The sequence below is a fragment of the Panthera pardus genome, unplaced genomic scaffold, assembly GCF_024362965.1.
Source record: "Panthera pardus isolate Hobbes unplaced genomic scaffold, ASM2436296v1 HiC_scaffold_24, whole genome shotgun sequence".
NCBI classification, from domain to species: domain Eukaryota; kingdom Metazoa; phylum Chordata; class Mammalia; order Carnivora; family Felidae; genus Panthera; species Panthera pardus.
The window spans coordinates 27296926-27314072 of NW_026526810.1; the positions used below are offsets into that span (position 1 = coordinate 27296926).

Genomic DNA, 17147 nt, shown 5'->3' on the forward strand with positions numbered 1-17147 from the left:
GTGCCCTCGCCGGCCCCCCTCCGCCCCGACCCGGGGAGCGCGGGGCCCCGACTACAGGACGGCCCAGGTTGGCTGTCTCTAGAGTTTCAGAGTTGGAGAGTGGAGGAGTGCGTGCTGGCGCCGGGACACAGCAGATCCCCCGGGAAGGGAAGAGAAGGGAAGGGACGGAGAGGCGGCGCAGCCGTCGGCTGGGACCAAGCGCGCGCTGGCTCCCCAAGCCCGGTGCGGGCGCAGCCCCCCGCTCCCCGGACACACCCACTGCGCCCGCCGCCCGCGCCGTCGCCCCGAGGTCCAGAGCGGGCCCGGGAGGAGGACAGCGGCCGGGCCGGGTCGGGGCCGCGCGGGCGGGGCGCAGGGGGCGCGGGCGGCTCTGCTCACCTGGCGGTCCGCGTCCCGGAGCGGCCGGCGGCCGCCTCGCCTCGCCCCCGCGTGCTTCCCGGCGCCGGGCAGCCCCGAGCCCGCCGCATGGACGGCCGCCGCCTCCGCCCCGCGCCCGCCCTGCACGGGCTCCCGCTGCGCCCCGGTTCGGCGTCGGGCTGCGCGGGCGGCCAGAGGCTCGGGCGCGCGCGGAAAGCTGTGGCTCGAAGTTTGCGACCGGGAGAACCGGGATCCGCGCTCCCTCAGTCCCTCCTCCCTCCCCCACCGGCGGCCTCCCGCTGTCATCTGGAGCCGCTCCTGCCGCCCCCTGGCGGCCGCCTCGGGAAGGAACGCCCTCCCCCCCAACCTCCCGCCGTGACCCCGGAGGGGGCCCTTACAAACAGGAGCGGGACTGAGCCCTGGGTCCCTGGGCACGGGGAGAACAGACGTCGTCCAGGGAGGGTGGCGAGAGTGGAGTGGAGTGTGGTCCGGGCCGGCCAGGACCCGCTGAGGGAGAGGAAAAGGGCTGAAACCAGGAGGTAAAGCAGGGCCAAATGGTGGAATCCCTCTTTCATCTTCTCCTGGGGTTTGTGGGACCATTGAAGGACTGGGGTTCAGGAGGGACGGGGCATCCTTGTGTTTGGAACAACCATTCCAGCTGCAGCAGCCGGGGGCTGAGGCTGGAGCAGGGAGCCAGCACGGAAAATTTCTCTGTAAACCAGAGCAGAAGACATGACTCTAAGGATAGGGAAGGAGGAGCCCTCCTCCAAAGGGCACACAGTCACACTCACTCACTGCTCACTCGCCAGGTAAGACTCGCTGGGCTCCTGAAGGCAAAGGAACAGGACAAGAGCCTTCAGGCTCTAACCAAAGTTCCAGCGCTCATTGAGGGGAGAGATGAAACACAGTCCGGACAGCCAGGGTGATTCAGCCTTGTTACTTGTCTCATTCAAGGTACTAGTGTGGGAAGGAAAAAGCTGGCGGCAAAACCATCATCATCGTCATCGTCCTCAAGCTTTGGTCTGTGTATCCAAGCCCTTCTTTTTAGTAATTGGGCAATATTGTCCCAAGAAGGGCCTGAGGACAGCTACTGAACGGCAGGAAAAGTACCAGAGCCCGGTTTCTTGGTTCCTAACGCCGTGCGACATTCTTTACATCAAACTGAGATGTTTATGGCTAATGAGGTAGCGACTGAGAAAATGTCGCCTCCTCTCCGCTTCCCCGGTGGGGGTGGGATGACCTCAAACATCTGAAGAGGCTGCCCAGCTATAGGTAGTCTCCCTCAATACCAGTCGGCCTGTTTATCCCGCCTCCAAAGCCTGTTTGCAAGAGCTGTTTTGAAAGTGCAGGTGCACAGTGGGACAGTGACGGTGACGGCAGAAGCGAGCTCCCTGCCCCAAGCACCCTGGGATGGGTGCGGTGTGTGGGAGGAGAAAGGAGAGCAACAGGGCAGGGAGCCCCAGGGGAAAAAAAAATCACCAAAAGAAAGTGGCAACCCAAGAGATCAGGCCAAAGAAAGGAAACCAACTCTGAGTGCCAGGAGCCTGGGCAGAGCCAGTCCTGACTGATCCGCACGGGTTCAAATGGGAGGAAACAGTTCCACACTTGATCATGCAGATTTTGATGGGAGGCACCTGGTGGGAGTGGGATTAAATTAGTTCTGGGTGTCACAGGTCCCATGGGTCCAGGGTAAGCAGCTCTAACAGCTCTAGTAAATTCTGACCAGTTTAAATCATTTAAAATGATAGAAAAGTTAGACCATCTTGAAATGTACTTAATGCCATTGAATTGTATGCCTAAAAATGGTTAGAATGGTTATTTTTATGTAATGCATATTTTGCCACATTTTTTAAAGTTTATTTATTTATTTTGAGAGAGACAGTATAAGTTGGGGAGGGGCAGAGGGGAGACAGAGAAAGAGAGAGAGAAAGAGAGAGAGAGAATCCTAAGCAGGCTTTGAGCTGCCAGCTCAGAGCCCATTGTGGGGCTCAAACCCACGAAGCCAAGAGATCATACCTGAGCCGAAACCAAGAGTCAGACGCTTAACCGACTGAGCCACCCAAGAGCCCCTTTGCCACAACTTTTGAAAAGAAAGCAAAACGAATAAAAGTTGTTCCCATTGGGTGGATCCATTTAAAAGACATGTACGGACTGCAGGAAGTGAAATGAAGAAAGTTCCAGTCCCAAAGAAGCTCAGAGTGAGGTGAGAGAGGCATCACACAGCCGGGAAATTATTCTAGTAGGTGGTGTACCTGGGGGATATGCAGAAGTAGCTAAAGACTCTTGGGAGGGGAGCACAAGTGTAGTCCGTTCTGCCTGAGCTGAGTCTTCAAGGCTGGGGGGAGTTTCTCAGGCAGGTATGAACAGGCCTGAAGGCTTGACCCAGCTGACCTAGGCTGGTTCTTCAGAACTGATTCCGATCCCCTTCAAACTTGGTCAGATCGTGGTGGCTGTGTTTTGCTGGCCTGTCACAGAATGTTCTCATTATTTAAAGTCAAGGCCAGGGTGGTTCAGTCAGTTAAGCGTCCCACTCTTGATTTCGGCTCAGGTCAGAGCCTGCTTGGGATCCTCTCTCTCCCCATCTCTCTCTGTTCCTCCCCCGTTTGTGCTCTCTCAAAATAAATAAATAAACTTAAAAAAAGAAAGAAAGAAAGAAAGAATCTCAATGCCATACTGTGAAATTCAGTCTCGTTTTATTTTATTTTATTTTATTTTATTTTATTTTATTTCATTTCATTTCATTTCATTTCATTTTATTTCATTTTATTTTAATGTTTATTTATTTTTGAGAGAGAGACAGAGACAGAGCATGAGCAGGGGAGGGACAGAGACAGAAAGGGAGACACAGAATCTGAAACAGGCTCCAGGCTCTGAGCTGTCAGCACAGAGCTCGACTTGGGGCTTAAACCCACGAACAGTGAGATCATGACCTGAGCCGAAGTCGGACGCTCAACGGACAGAGCCACCCAGGCGCCTCTCCAATCTTATTTTAAACAAAAAGGTATTACATTATGCATAGGCACCAGTGAATATTAATTACATTAAAACAGCAAGTTTTCAGCTTTCAGTCCTGCTGGAATTTCACTTTTATCCAAGTGTGGATGTATGTGTAAATCGGATTGGCAGGGTTCGGTCCTCGTGTATGAGATAAGCTACTGAATCTCACCAATAAAGAAGGCAAAGGAGAGTAGGGGCCCCAGATTAGCTGTGGTCATCCTATCCGGAGTGTCTTCCTGGTGCGTCAGTGTCTCCCATATACAACATCTTGGAGCCTGAGTTGTTAGTTACGCTCTTGCGTATCTTCAGTGACAAAGTGCTTACTACTTCATAAAATAGCTCAGACTGTTAGTGGAGGCTCCCTGTTAGAAAGCCCCTTTTCATTTTGAACTGAAACCTTTCCCCTGTAACTACTCCCCATACATCCTATTGTAGGACAGTCCTCATTTATACCTGTTATCCTGGCATAATTATCAATTAACAGTGCCCTTTCACTCTGTGAGTCCCGGTTGTGACGGTAAATGATCCGGCCACCCTACGGAAGACCGCCACTGCCCCACCTCACTAAATCTGTCCCCTGCTAGAACCACATCTCGCATGGGCCATTCCTCCCAAGGGGCCCCAGGCTGGAGCCTGGTCCACGGTAAAGACCCCCAAATGCTTGAGGAAGAATGGCAAATTGCTGAGAGCAACGTCCTGGGATTCCAGAGCATGTGGAACTTGAGTAAGAGCAGAGTGTGAACAGATTGCAGGAAGGCAACTCAGGACAACCAGACCTTTGTCGGGGAGACTTATGAGTAACACGGCTTCCGTACTTCGCTCATAAGCACCGACCACGAATCCTTTTACCAGCAGAACATTTCTTGGGGCTAGAATTCCAAAAATTATGCTTTGAAAAAATACTGCTTTACGCTCTTGACAAACACTAGTGTTTTCACCCTAATGGCATTTCAGGGGGTTGTGTCCCAGCAGGGAAGGAAACCCCTGTATTATCCCTACTTTGTTAACATTTGGAGGTGAAGGGAAACAGACACATTTTCAAACCCCTAATTTCAGGCTCCAGCGAGGTACCAGGATCCATTACAATGCTTATAAAATCGTTCCTTTTATTTTCTTGGTTGTAAACCTTTGTAGACTGTAAAGTCAAGGCAAGCTTGTGCCCAACGAATAATAAGTAAGGGAAGCGCAATAAAATGAAAACACAACACAACACAACACAACCTGTTGTGAGCTGGAAACTTTGTCCTATGTTTTAAGCTGTTTCTGAGTGCCTTGGGTGAGTGTTAAGGAGCCTTTCCTCCCCTGCTTGCCTCATTAACTCACTTCATTCTCTTCCTCCTCCAGGGGATCTGGGATGTCAGCCTGAAAACTGAGTCCCGAGTTCTCATGCCCCCGCCTGGGGCTGGCCCCCTACTTGACCTATGTATAATCTATAATTATGCAAGAGAAGGGCTGAGGCCACAAGCTTGGAGGACAGAGGCAAAATGGCTTCTAATGGCATATCAAAGTCTCCTATCAAACATCAGAGGTGACCGGCTCCGTTTCAGAGTGCCCAATTCTTGTTCCCTCTCTCCCTTCGCTCTTCCTTCTTCTTATCCTACGTCTGGTCAGAGGAGATAGGAAACTTCGTGTTACCTGGTACAAGACAACTTTTGGAATCCCAAATATTCAGATTATTTCTCTTTTCCCTCTTTGCAAGTGATAATACTCACAGCTCAAAGGCATCACCCAGATCGAAGCCGCTTCTCTCCGGGAGTGGCAATGCCGAGCAAGAAGAAAAGTGGGCATCTTGACCTCCAGGTTCACACCCCTTTCTCCTTCCGGCACCGATTACCTAGATGAAGACAATCGTCATCTATGGGAAAAGTCTACTTGCAAGTGCTTCCTCTCAAACACGATTGGTTGATCATCTTCTTCATCCAGCCAACCTATATTGATTGAAGCTCACAGTGAAGGATTACAGGGAGGATGAGAAAAGTTAGCCAGAGTAAAAAGAGGACAGGGTGGGAGAGGCTGTTCTAGACAGAAGGAAACACACTTTGCAAAGCCCCCGAGGGAAGCGACACACACATGGAGCAGAAGGAAGGGGGATGTGGCCAGGACTCAGAACCTAAGACAGAGAGAGGGAGGTGGAGGGGATGGGCTGAGGTCTGACTGCGCCGAGCCCTGCAGGCATAGTTAACAATCCTTTGACAACCACAAAAACAGGGGTGTCCCATCAGAGCACATACAAGGAGTGGGGTCCTGGAGCCCCCTCCTGTCCTAGATACTGGATTGGAGGGTCTAGGGATTCCAGATCAGAAGAAGGGAGGTGACTTCTATACCAATATAGAAGTAAATCATTTTGTAAATGATTGGGAGAGCTGTCCTGTCCAAATCTGTTAAAGGTCGGTGATGCTTATGACCATTTTTGTAAGTTGGCTTATTTTCAAATGAGCCTCTGAGGGGGTTTAAGCAGCGGCTGACACCATCAGATCTGTGTTTATCCAAAGAGAGAGGGAAAAAAAAATCCCCTTTGTTATTAAAAAAAAAAAGGTAATGCAAAAACATCATTCCACAATTCTTTTGTAATGAAAAAATAAATGCAAAATAAAACAAATCCATCATTCTAAAGGAATGCCCTGTGTTTCCCTTCCCCTGTTCCTGGGAGACTCTCCTAATACGGTCTTGTCCTTTGCCCATTGCCCATGCTGACCTTGTGACCAGGTGCTGCAGGCCTCCAAGATGGCCTGGGGGTTAGGGGTCTCAGTGTAGGAAACGGCTTCTCTGTTTGAGGCTAATCACCTCACACGGTGCCTGAAATTGCCATCACCTTGACCTCACTGGCAGTTTTCCCTCTTTAGCAAACTGGCTTTCTTGTTGAATTAATTCATTTTTATAACGTCTCAGAGATACTGCATAGCCACTGAACGCTGGCCAGATACGGTTTGTATATAAACCCAGGGCACCACGGGCCACAAGGTCAGCCTCCAAGTTCATTGCTTTACCTTGCCTATTTTCATCTTGCCTCTCTTCAGTATACAGAGACCCAGCTAGGTGCCAGTTGTGACATCTTGCCAGACTTTGCTGCCAAGATGTTCGTGGCTCCTACGTTCTTTTTTCCTTTTTTTTTTCCTTTAACGTTTCCTGTCTCACTGCTCTCTGTGTGATAAAGGAATCTTCTGCCTACAAGGAGCAGTTCCATGCAGTAAAAGCAATCAGCCAAACCCCCAACCTCTACACCAGCATCACCCACTGGCCATGTCATGATAGGAATCACCAATCTCAGAATGGCAGTGGCCTCGTCTATAAAATGGGAAGAACATATTTATACCTGTTGGAAGAAACGGAGACTAACTGACTCACCCCGAGATTTGAAGCCCCTCCCAGCTCTCAGATCTCTGATTCTCTCAGAAACTCTGCACCAGGGAAATGATGTGGCTCATTTTGGATCCATCTGGGAAAAGATGACATACACAGAAAAGTATGTGACTTTTTTTTTTTTTTAATTTCAAGCTGCATTTGAAATGGTTTCTTTCATTTCCACCCCTCATAAGTCCATGGATGGAGGACACTGGGGGGTCTCGTGCTTTCGGAAACAGCCATCAAAACCACGAACATCATCTTGAGTTCCAAATCTCATACACACCGAGGCTGAGGATTTCAGGCCCTACTCAAAGCACGTTGAATCAAGTGGTGTTTTTTTCCTTCTTTGGAGTTAAAACAAGAACACGGCTAAGTGTCCTTGATGGGCTGGTGCAGAGGCTCAGCCCAGCAGAACAGGCCCAAGTTTCTACGACTACCTATGCCTCTTCCTAGAACTCTTGTGTAGATTCCGGGTTTGTTCAGGAAGTGTTCTGAGACCTGAGAAGCATTTCTTCTAGAGCACTGGGGGACCTCCTACCTCCAGGGCCCAGCTGCCCGAGCAGTGGGGTCACTGCCTCACCTCTTATGTCTCTGGCGAAGGGCCACACCTATTCTCGTAACCACCAGAGAGCAAGTCATGTGAAGGCAGAAGTCTTTAGACAAGGCAGAGCTCCCCCTAGTCAGCTGGTATACTTAACGGCACGTTTCCCAGGAGTTGAAGGGCAAATACAAGGCTGCAGTGTGGAGTGGACAGGAAATTAAGCTACGATTCAGAAAAAAAGAATCACAGCTTGTCGCTTTAATCTGGTTTAATCACTTAACCTCTCTGCGCCTCAGTTTCCTCATCTGCAGAGTGGGACTACGCACTCACTGCTGACTTCTCCCAAGTGGGCAAATGGGTTGCGAGTACTCTCATGCCCTGTACCTTCCCACTTAGAATTGTAAGTCTGAGAGAAGTTGGGCTGAGTGCTTGGTCTGTCCCTTCTGTCTGGCTAGCTGTATGGCCATTCTTCCATTGTCATGGGAACATTCCACAGGAGGAGTGAAGGGGACAGGATCAAGCAGAGAACAAACAGAAGCAAGAACCAGTGTGTAGATTAAGATACAGACTTCTTCTGACCCAGTTCTGTGAGTGGAAAATACCACACAGTGAGAAAAAAAACAAATCGCCCTGACATGCAATTAGGTTTTGTGGTACGGGTCAGAGGTCCACCCAAAGGGCTCATTTTTTTATTTGTATTCCTCTTTTGTCTTTATTTTTTCTTTTCTTTTTTTTTTTAATTTTTTTTTAACGTTTATTTATTTTTGAGACAGAGAGAGACAGAGCATGAACGGGGGAGGGGCAGAGAGAGAGGGAGACACAGAATCGGAAGCAGGCTCCAGGCTCTGAGCCATCAGCCCAGAACCCGACGCGGGGTCGAACTCACGGACTGCGAGATCGTGACCTGAGCCGAAGTCGGACGCTTAACCGACTGCGCCACCCAGGCACCCCTATTTTTTCTTTTCTTCTTTTTTTCCCCCTTCTTCCTTTTTCTTTTTCCTTTTTTTTAAAAAACAGTTTGTTTGAAGAAGAGAGAGAAAAGAAACACATTTTCACAAGATTAACTTTAATCAGGGGTCAAACTTTTTACTTGTCAGCATCTGAAATTCCCTTGAAGCTAATAAGAACCATCTTCTGTGTAATCGTTTCCTGAAGAGGAGACATCTGACTTGTGGAAGATGCGTGGGTTTTACAGTTAAACAAGTATGCACCTGGATCCTTGCTCTGCTGACTTATTACCTGTGTGACTTTGGAAAGGTGACTTAATGGAGTCTGAGTTTTTCAATTTGTAAGTCGAGATAACAACTCTGGAGGGTATGGTTTGGGTAGTCATTACCGAGATTCTCCATTTCGCCCTTAGGGGCAAGAGAGGATTTAACTTCCCTGTCTCCTTGTCCTTAAGTTAAATGTGGCCATGTGGCTTGCTGTGGCCAATGGAATGTGACTTCTCTAAGAAAGAAAAGAAAGAAAGAAAGAAAGAAAGAAAGAAAGAAAGAAAGAAAGAAAGAGGACGGGAGGGAGGAAGGGAGAGAGAGAAGAAAGAGAAGAGGAAAGAAAAGAGAAGAAAAGAGAAGAGGAAAGAAAAGAGAAGAGGAAAGAGAAGAGAAAGAAAAGAGAAGAGGAAAGAGAAGAGAAAGAAAAGAAAAGAGAAGAGAAAAGCTAGCAGATGCTCTAAGTCTCAGTGTACAAATCATGTCCCCTTCCCACTGGCGCTGTGACTGTGAAAACAATGGCGAAGATGTGGCCTTGGTTAGCCTGGGTCTCAGAGGTCTCTGAAGAGCACAGCACCCACCACCCCTTGTTGTGTAAGCACGTGTAGCATCTTTTGGTGTGTTAAGCCACTGAGATTTGGGTTTATTACTGTGGCAAAACCTGGCATACTGGGATTCATACAGTGGTTGTTCCAATAAAATATGGCAGTGTGTCCAAACACAATTTGGCAAGGGTAAAGTGTTTGAAAAGTCTTGTTACTTCACCATACAGAGGGAATTGTGCCGATTAGGAGGCCCAGGGAAATTCTTGTATGGGTCAGGCAAGCCACAGAAAGGTGCAAGTTCACCCCAGACTGTCTCCACTAGCAGCCAGAATCAGGGAGATCCTGAAAATCTCCCTCAGTGGATCTGCCATGGTGACCAAAATACCACCTCTGCCTTTGAATAAGCTCCAGAAAGAGGGCCAGTCTCTGCCCTGAAAGGGGGGACGCTGAGGGGGAATTCGCCAGGATCTGGGGGGTGGAGTGAAACCCAGGAAGGGTAGGAAGGCACAGCGGTGGGAGAGCTTTGCAGGGCAGTGATACAGAAATGAGGCCAGCACCATGGGGGCAAGTCCTGGGCCGTGGGAGGCTTAAGCACATCTCTGTACATGGCCCCTGCCTCTCCTCTCTTGCCACGCTGCATCGTCTCCCCTCCCATCATCATTTTCTTCCTCGCATCTTCCATGATAACTTCTTGGGGAGTGATTCTTGCTACCACCTAAATCTGACCTCTGCCCCTCAACTCCAGGCTCCCGTTGCCTAGATATTTTGGCAGGCTCTTCCTGTCAATGTGTGATGAACAGAACACAGAACATATCCCCGTCCCTCCCACCCCCCCGAACCTGTTTCCCACTCTACACTCCATGTCTGGGTGAAGGGCACCTTCTCCCGGCCACTCAAGCTCAAAATCTCAGAGTTTTTATGGCCTTCTCAGAGCATTTTTCCCCCATTAATGTGAAAAGGGAGGATGCAAACAAGGAAAAGCACTGAAAGTATTATGCAGGCCTAATGAGTTTGTGGTTCAATCTTCATGTGAATGTGTTCCTTTGAGAATTTGTCTTCGGGAAAAATGCCTCTAATTGTGGATTCAGAAAACAGAATGTGGACAGCCTAACTCTTTTAGGCCATAACAAAGAGCTATTACCGAAAATTTTAAAATGCAACTCTTTTTTTGCAATAAATGCCACGTATAAAGATAGCATTTTCCACACAGCAAAAGATCAGTGATCTCAGAAGCAAAAGGAGATGCTAATTCCAGAAAAACATAGAATAAGGGAAGGCACACTGAATACAACTATAAATCCTGGACAGAACAGATGGAGTAGGTATCTGAGGGCTCTGCCACATAGACTGTAGCAGGCAGGTGAGGGAAAGAGACCAGAATGCAAAGTTGAGCTAAACCAGCAGTGAGCTTGCCATTTTTCTTTCCCTCCAGTGTTGCCCCACCTGGACTCAAAGGCAGTCAGAAACTCAGAGGTGTGCACCAGAGGCCGAGAGAAAGAGCTCCAAGAGAAGTCCTCTCTTTCTGCTTCAAGAAACAAGAAAGGAGACTCCTAAGAGTTGGGGGGAGGGGGATGGAAATCCTCTGGGTCTGATTTCTTTTTTTCCCAGCCGTGCCCACAGACAATATTGTGGCAGCAGTGGTAACGGGCAAGCACCTAATGGGTGGAATAGTTCTATTTGACCAGAGGAAAGGTGATCATAGTGTGCCGTATTCTTTTTGTGCTTCCAATCTTTCTTCCCACCACTTGGCTTTCGATACAGAAAGTTACAGGAAGCATGTGGCAGAGCAAGGAAACCAAAGCCCAAGCTTGCTGGCTGGAGGGCTTGGAGTGGAGGCTCCACGAAGCCAGACAGCATGGGGGAGAATGTGGAGAATGGAGGGATTAAGAAGGAAATCTCGTGAATTGATGTATGAACTCCTGGGCTTCCCTCCAAGCTGCACATGTGTGGATCTGACACTGAACAGCATACCATACAGATTTTGAGGACTGAACTATAGGATAGACCCTGATCCAGGCCCAAGACTGACCACTGGGTTGCACACACACTGGACTCATCGGAATGGCAATGCACTTTGAAAATAGAACTGACATTGAAACCATAGCCCAGGGAGGCAGGTCAGAACTTACAGCCAGAATATAACCTGGTCCATAGCCTGATTAAAAAAAAAAAAAAAAAAAAAAAAACAATGTTCCTTTTATGACTTACACCAGACTCAGAGTCTCACAGCATAATGTTTGAAAGGTCCAGGATATAAACCCAAATCACTCAGCATATAAAGACCCATGAAATTCACAACTGACAAGGAAAGCAACAAGCAACAGATGTCAACTGTGAGAAGATTTTTTACGGCAGTGATTATAACCATGCTCCAAGAAGTAAGAGCAAGCACTCTTGAAACAAACGGAAAAATAGAAAGTCTCTGCAAAAGAGAAGATAAAAAGATAAACCAAATGGAAATTCCAGAACTGAATAGTACAGTAACTGAAATAAAGTCTGTGAATGGAAATAAACTTAAGATAAATCAATAAAAAGTATCCAATCCAAATAACAGAGGAAAAAATTGGGGGAAAAAAAACCCAATAACTAACAGCGCCTGAGGGATCCCTGGAACAATATCAAGACATTTAATATTTGTGCTATTAGACTCCCAGAAGGAAAGAAAAAAGAGTGTTGAATGGGAACAAATATCTGAAGAAATTATGGTAGAAAAACTTCCACATTTCACAAGAGACATAACCATACAGCTTGAAGAAACTCACTGAACTCCAGAGAGGATAAATTCAAAGAAACCCAGATGTCATAATCAAACTGATGAAAGACAAAGACAAAGAAAAATTCCTGAAAGCAATCAAAGACAAATGATGTATTTCATACACGGGAACAAATGTTCACATGACTGCTTGTTTCTCATCAGAAACCATGGAAACAGGAAGGAAGTAGAATAAAATTTTTGAGTGGTAAATGAAAAGAACTGTCAGCCCAGAATTCTGTATCCAGTGAAAATGTCCTTTAGGAATAAAGATGGATGGGGGGGACCAGGAAGATGGCGGCGTAGGAGGACGCTGGGCTCACCGCGCGTCCTGCTGATCACTTAGATTCCACCTACACCTGCCTAAAGAACCCAGAAAACCGCCAGAGGATTAGCAGAACGGAGTCTCCGGAGCCAAGCGCAGACGAGAGGCCCACAGAAGAGGGTAGGAAGGGCGGCGAGGCGGTGCGCGCTCCACGGACTGGCGGGAGGGAGCCGGGGCGGAGGGGCGGCTCGCCGGCCAAGCGGAGCCTCCGAGTCTGGCTGGCAAAAGCGGAGGGGCCTGACGGACTGTGTTCCGACAGCAAGCGCGACTTAGCGTCTGGGAGGTCAGAAGTTAACAGCTCTGCTCAGAAAGCGGGAAGGCTGGAGGACAAAGGGAGGGAGAGCTGCTGAGCCCCCTGACGACAGAGCTCAGTTTGGTGGGGAACAAAGGCGCACGCCAGCGCCATCTCCCCCGCCCATCCCCCAGCCAAAATCCCAAAGGGAACCAGTTCCTGCCAGGGAACTTGCTCGCTCCGCGCAAACACCCAACTCTGTGCTTCTGCGGAGCCAAACCTCCGGCAGCGGATCTGACTCCCTCCCGCTGCCACAGGGCCCCTCTTGAAGTGGATCACCTAAGGAGAAGCGAGCTAAGCCTGCCCCTCCAGCCCCCGTGCACCTTGCCTACCCACCCCAGCTAATACGCCAGATCCCCAGCACCACAAGCCTGGCAGTGTGCAAGTAGCCCAGACGGGCCACGCCACCCCACAGTGAATCCCGCCCCTAGGAGAGTGGAAGAGAAGGCACACACCAGTCTGACTGTGTCCCCAGCGGTGGGCTGGGGGCAGACATCAGGTCTGACTGCGGCCCCGCCCACCAACTCCAGTTATACACCACAGCACAGGGGAAGTGCCCTGCAGGTCCTCACCACTCCAGGAACTATCCAAAATGACCAAACGGAAGAATTCCCCTCAGAAGAATCTCCAGGAAATAACAACAGCTAATGAACTGATCAAAAAGGATTTAAACAATATAACAGAAAGTGAATTTAGAATAATAGTCGTAAAATTAATCGCTGGGCTTGAAAACAGTATACAGGACAGCAGAGAATCTCTTGCCACAGAGATCAAGGGACTAAGGAACAGTCACGAGGAGTTGAAAAACGCTTTAAACGAAATGCAAAACAAAATGGAAACCACAACGGCTCGGCTTGAAGAGGCAGAGGAGAGAATAGGTGAACTAGAAGATAAAGTTATGGAGAAAGAGGAAGCTGAAAGAAAGAGAGATAAAAAAATTCAGGAGTATGAGGGGAAAATTAGAGAACTAAGTGATACACTAAAAAGAAATAATATACGCATAATTGGTATCCCAGAGGAGGAAGAGAGAGGGAAAGGTGCTGAAGGGGTACTTGAAGAAATTATAGCTGAGAACTTCCCTGAACTGGGGAAGGAAAAAGGCATTGAAATCCAAGAGGCACAGAGAACTCCCTTCAGACGTAACTTGAATCGATCTTCTGCACGACATATCATAGTGAAACTGGAAAAATACAAGGATAAAGAGAAAATTCTGAAAGCAGCAAGGGATAAACGTGCCCTCACATATAAAGGGAGACCTATAAGACTCGTGACTGATCTCTCCTTTGAAACTTGGCAGGCCAGAAAGGCTTGGCACGATATCTACAGTGTGCTAAACAGAAAAAATATGCAGCCGAGAATCCTTTATCCAGCAAGTCTGTCATTTAGAATAGAAGGAGAGATAAAGGTCTTCCCAAACAAACAAAAACTGAAGGAATTTGTCACCACGAAACCAGCCCTACAAGAGATCCTAAGGGGGATCCTGTGAGACAAAGTACCAGAGACATCACTACAAGCATCAAACATACAGACATCACAATGACTCTAAACCTGTATCTTTCTATAATAACACTGAATGTAAATGGATTAAATGCGCCAACTAAAAGACATAGGGTATCAGAATGGATAAAAAAACAAGGAATAAAGATGGATGAAGACATTCTCATACAAAGGAAAAGGAAGAGAATTCATTGCCACCAGAACTATTCTCTAATAAGTGCTAATGAAATTCTTCATAAAAGGAAATTACAGCAGAGGAAAATTTGTAAGAACAGTAATGAAGGCAGAACAACCAAAATGGAAGATATCTGGGAAATATAATAGGATTGAAGTTTTTAAAATATATATGACAGTTTAAAGCAAAACTTATAGCTCTGTCTGATGGAATCGTCAATGTATGTAGATGTAATACTATGATGTGTACAATACGAAAGGGGATGCCAAAGGCACTTACACGGTGATAAAGTTTCTATAGCTCACTTGAAATTGTAGAATAGAATTCCAGATAGGGTGTGAAAAGTTAAGTATGTATTCCTAGAGCAACTACTAAAAAGGTTTCCTTTCAAAGAGCTATAGTAAAATTCTCAATAGAAAATTAAAACAGAGTACAAAAATATTCAAGTAATACAAGAAAAGGTAGGAAAGGGAAAATGAAAAACAGAAGAGACAAACAAATAAAATGGTGATCTAATTACCAACCTATCTTATATTAAATATAAATGGTACAAACACATATACCAGTTATTTGTTGCTGTGAAACAAATTGCCACAAACTTAGCTGCAATAAATATTTATTATCTCACAGTTTCTGTGGGTCAGGGGTCAAGGCACGCATGGCTTAGCTGGGTCCTCTGCCTTAGTGGCTCTCGTGAAGCTTCAACCAAGATGTTGGCCAGGAATGTGCTCTCATATGAAGGTTTGACTGGGAAGGGATCTACTTCCAAGCTCACTTACATGGTCATTAGGATGATTCAGTTTCTTTTGGGCTGCTGGACTGAGGGCCTCAGTTTTCAGCTGGACGTTAACTGTCATGTCTTTTGCCATGTGAGTCTCCCCAAAATGGCAGCTTCCTTCATCAAAGGCAGCAAGGGAATGAGTCTATCAAGATGGAAGTTATAACCTCAGGTGATGTAATCAAAAAAGTGACATCCCATTGCCTTTGCCACATCGTATTGGTTAGGAGCAACTCACAGGACCTTTCCACACTTAACCAGAGGGGATTAAGCAAGGACATAAATTCAAGATACAGGGATCACTGGGGCCATTTTAGAATATGTCCATCAGGCCTCTCAGTGAAAAGACCAGGATTTAAAGAATGAATTAAAATAATAATAATAAAAACAAGACACAACTATATATTGCCTAAAAGAAACCCACATTAGATATGTTGATATAGGTGTGTTCAACATAAAAATAAGGAAAAAAGACAAACCATGCAAGCACTAATCAAAAGAAACCCATAATGGCTATTTTTATATTAAAATAGGCATTGGAACGTGAAAAATTACCAGGGACAAAGAGGAGACGTTGCATAACGATAAAAGAGTCAATTCACCAAGGAGGCAGCAATCCTCAATGTGTATGTACCCAGCAACAGGATTTCAGAATACAAAGCCAATAACTGATAGAAACGGAGAAATGACAAATCCACAGTTAGAAATGAAGACTTCGAAACTCCTCTCTCAGTAACTGATAGTGTAAATAGAGAGAAAATCAGCAAAAATGTAGAACTGAACAACGCACCAACTGCTATTTATAGAACACCCGACAGCAGGACACACATTCTTTCCAAGTACACACGGAACACGTTGGAGCTCCTGATGCACAAACAATTCTTCCCAAAGGAAGCCAGAGAAATAGAGAAGAGGTGGGTGGGTGGTAGGGCGCAGAAGGAGAGGCGTTCTCTTACTTTACCTGCCAGCTACCTAGGGGACATCGTGGGGCCATGGTCAGTGCAGACTCTGAAGTGAAAAGGCAATTCTGATTTTAATCCAGTTTAATCTAGCAGTTTAAACAACTGAGAACAAATTTCACTTGCACAGAATTGCTTAAACAAGTTTGATCTGACCAGACCTAGTTTGCAGGCCGGTAGGTGTCCAGTTTTGAAACACAAATTCCAACATTTTGTCTGGGAAACGTATGTGGTGTTTTTTTTTACATGTTAATTTCTTTTTGAGAAAGAGAGAAAGAGTGCACGTAAGTGGGGGAGGTGCAGAGAGAGAGGGGGGCAGAGGATCTGAAGCGGGCTCCATGGTGACAGCAGCAAGCCTGATATGGGGCTCAGACTCATGAACTGCAAGATCACAACCCGAGCCGAAGTTGGACGCTCAACCGGCTGAGCCACCAAGGCACCCTGGAAATGTATGTGTTTTAAATGTGGTTCACATAGACATGAATAGACACTTTTCCAAAGGACACATCTCGATGGCCAACAGACATAAGAACGTTGGCCCATCATCAGGCAAATACAAATAAAAGCCACACTGAGATACCACCTCACACCAGTCAGAGTGGCTAAAATGAATAAATCAGGAGACTATAGATGCTGGCGAGGATGTGGAGAAATGGGAACCCTCTTGCACTGTTGGTAGGAAGGCAAACTGGTGCAGCCACTCTGGAAAAAGTGTGGAGTTTCCTCAAAAAATTAAAAATAGATCTACCCTATGACCCAGCAGTAGCACTGCTAGGAATTTACCCAAGGGATACAGGAGTACTGATGCATAGGGGCACTTGGACCCCAATGTTTATAGCAGCACTCTCAACAATAGCCAAATTATGGAAAGAGCCTAAATGTCCATCAACTGATGAATGGATAAAGAAATTGTGGTTTATATATACATGGAATACTACTTGGCAGTGAGAAAGAATGAAATCGTGCCGTTTGCAACAACGTGGATGGAACTGGAAGGTATTATGCTGAGTGAAAGAAGTCAGTCCGAATACGACAGGTATCATATGTTTTCACTCATGTGTGGATCTTGAGAAACTTAACAGAAGACCATGGGGGAAGGGAAGGGGAAAAAAATAGTTACAAACAGAGAGGGAGGGAGGCAAACCACAAGAGACTCTTAAATACAGAGAACAAACTGGGGGTGGATGGGGGCGGCGGTGGGGGAGAGGGGAAAGTGGGTGATGGGCATTGAGGAGGGCATTTGTTGGGATGAGCACTGGGTGTTGTATGTAAGCCAATTTGACAATAAATTATATTAAAAAAATAAAATAAATGTGGTTCACGTAAATTACCTTTCCACTTCAGTTTTACTGTTCATTGCAGTCCAACTTGTA

The 17147-nt window shown here is 46.9% G+C and overlaps 1 protein-coding gene across 1 annotated transcript in view; it reads right to left on the bottom strand.

The window, feature by feature from the left end:
- The window catches only part of THSD4 (thrombospondin type 1 domain containing 4), a 566849-nt gene extending 566215 nt beyond the window's left edge, over nt 1-634 (bottom strand). The window contains exon 1 of the mRNA XM_053888890.1: nt 379-634. The gene's annotated coding sequence lies outside the window, so the exon portion shown is untranslated. The remainder of the gene's footprint in view (nt 1-378) is intronic.
- Between the last annotated feature and the right edge of the window lie 16513 nt (nt 635-17147).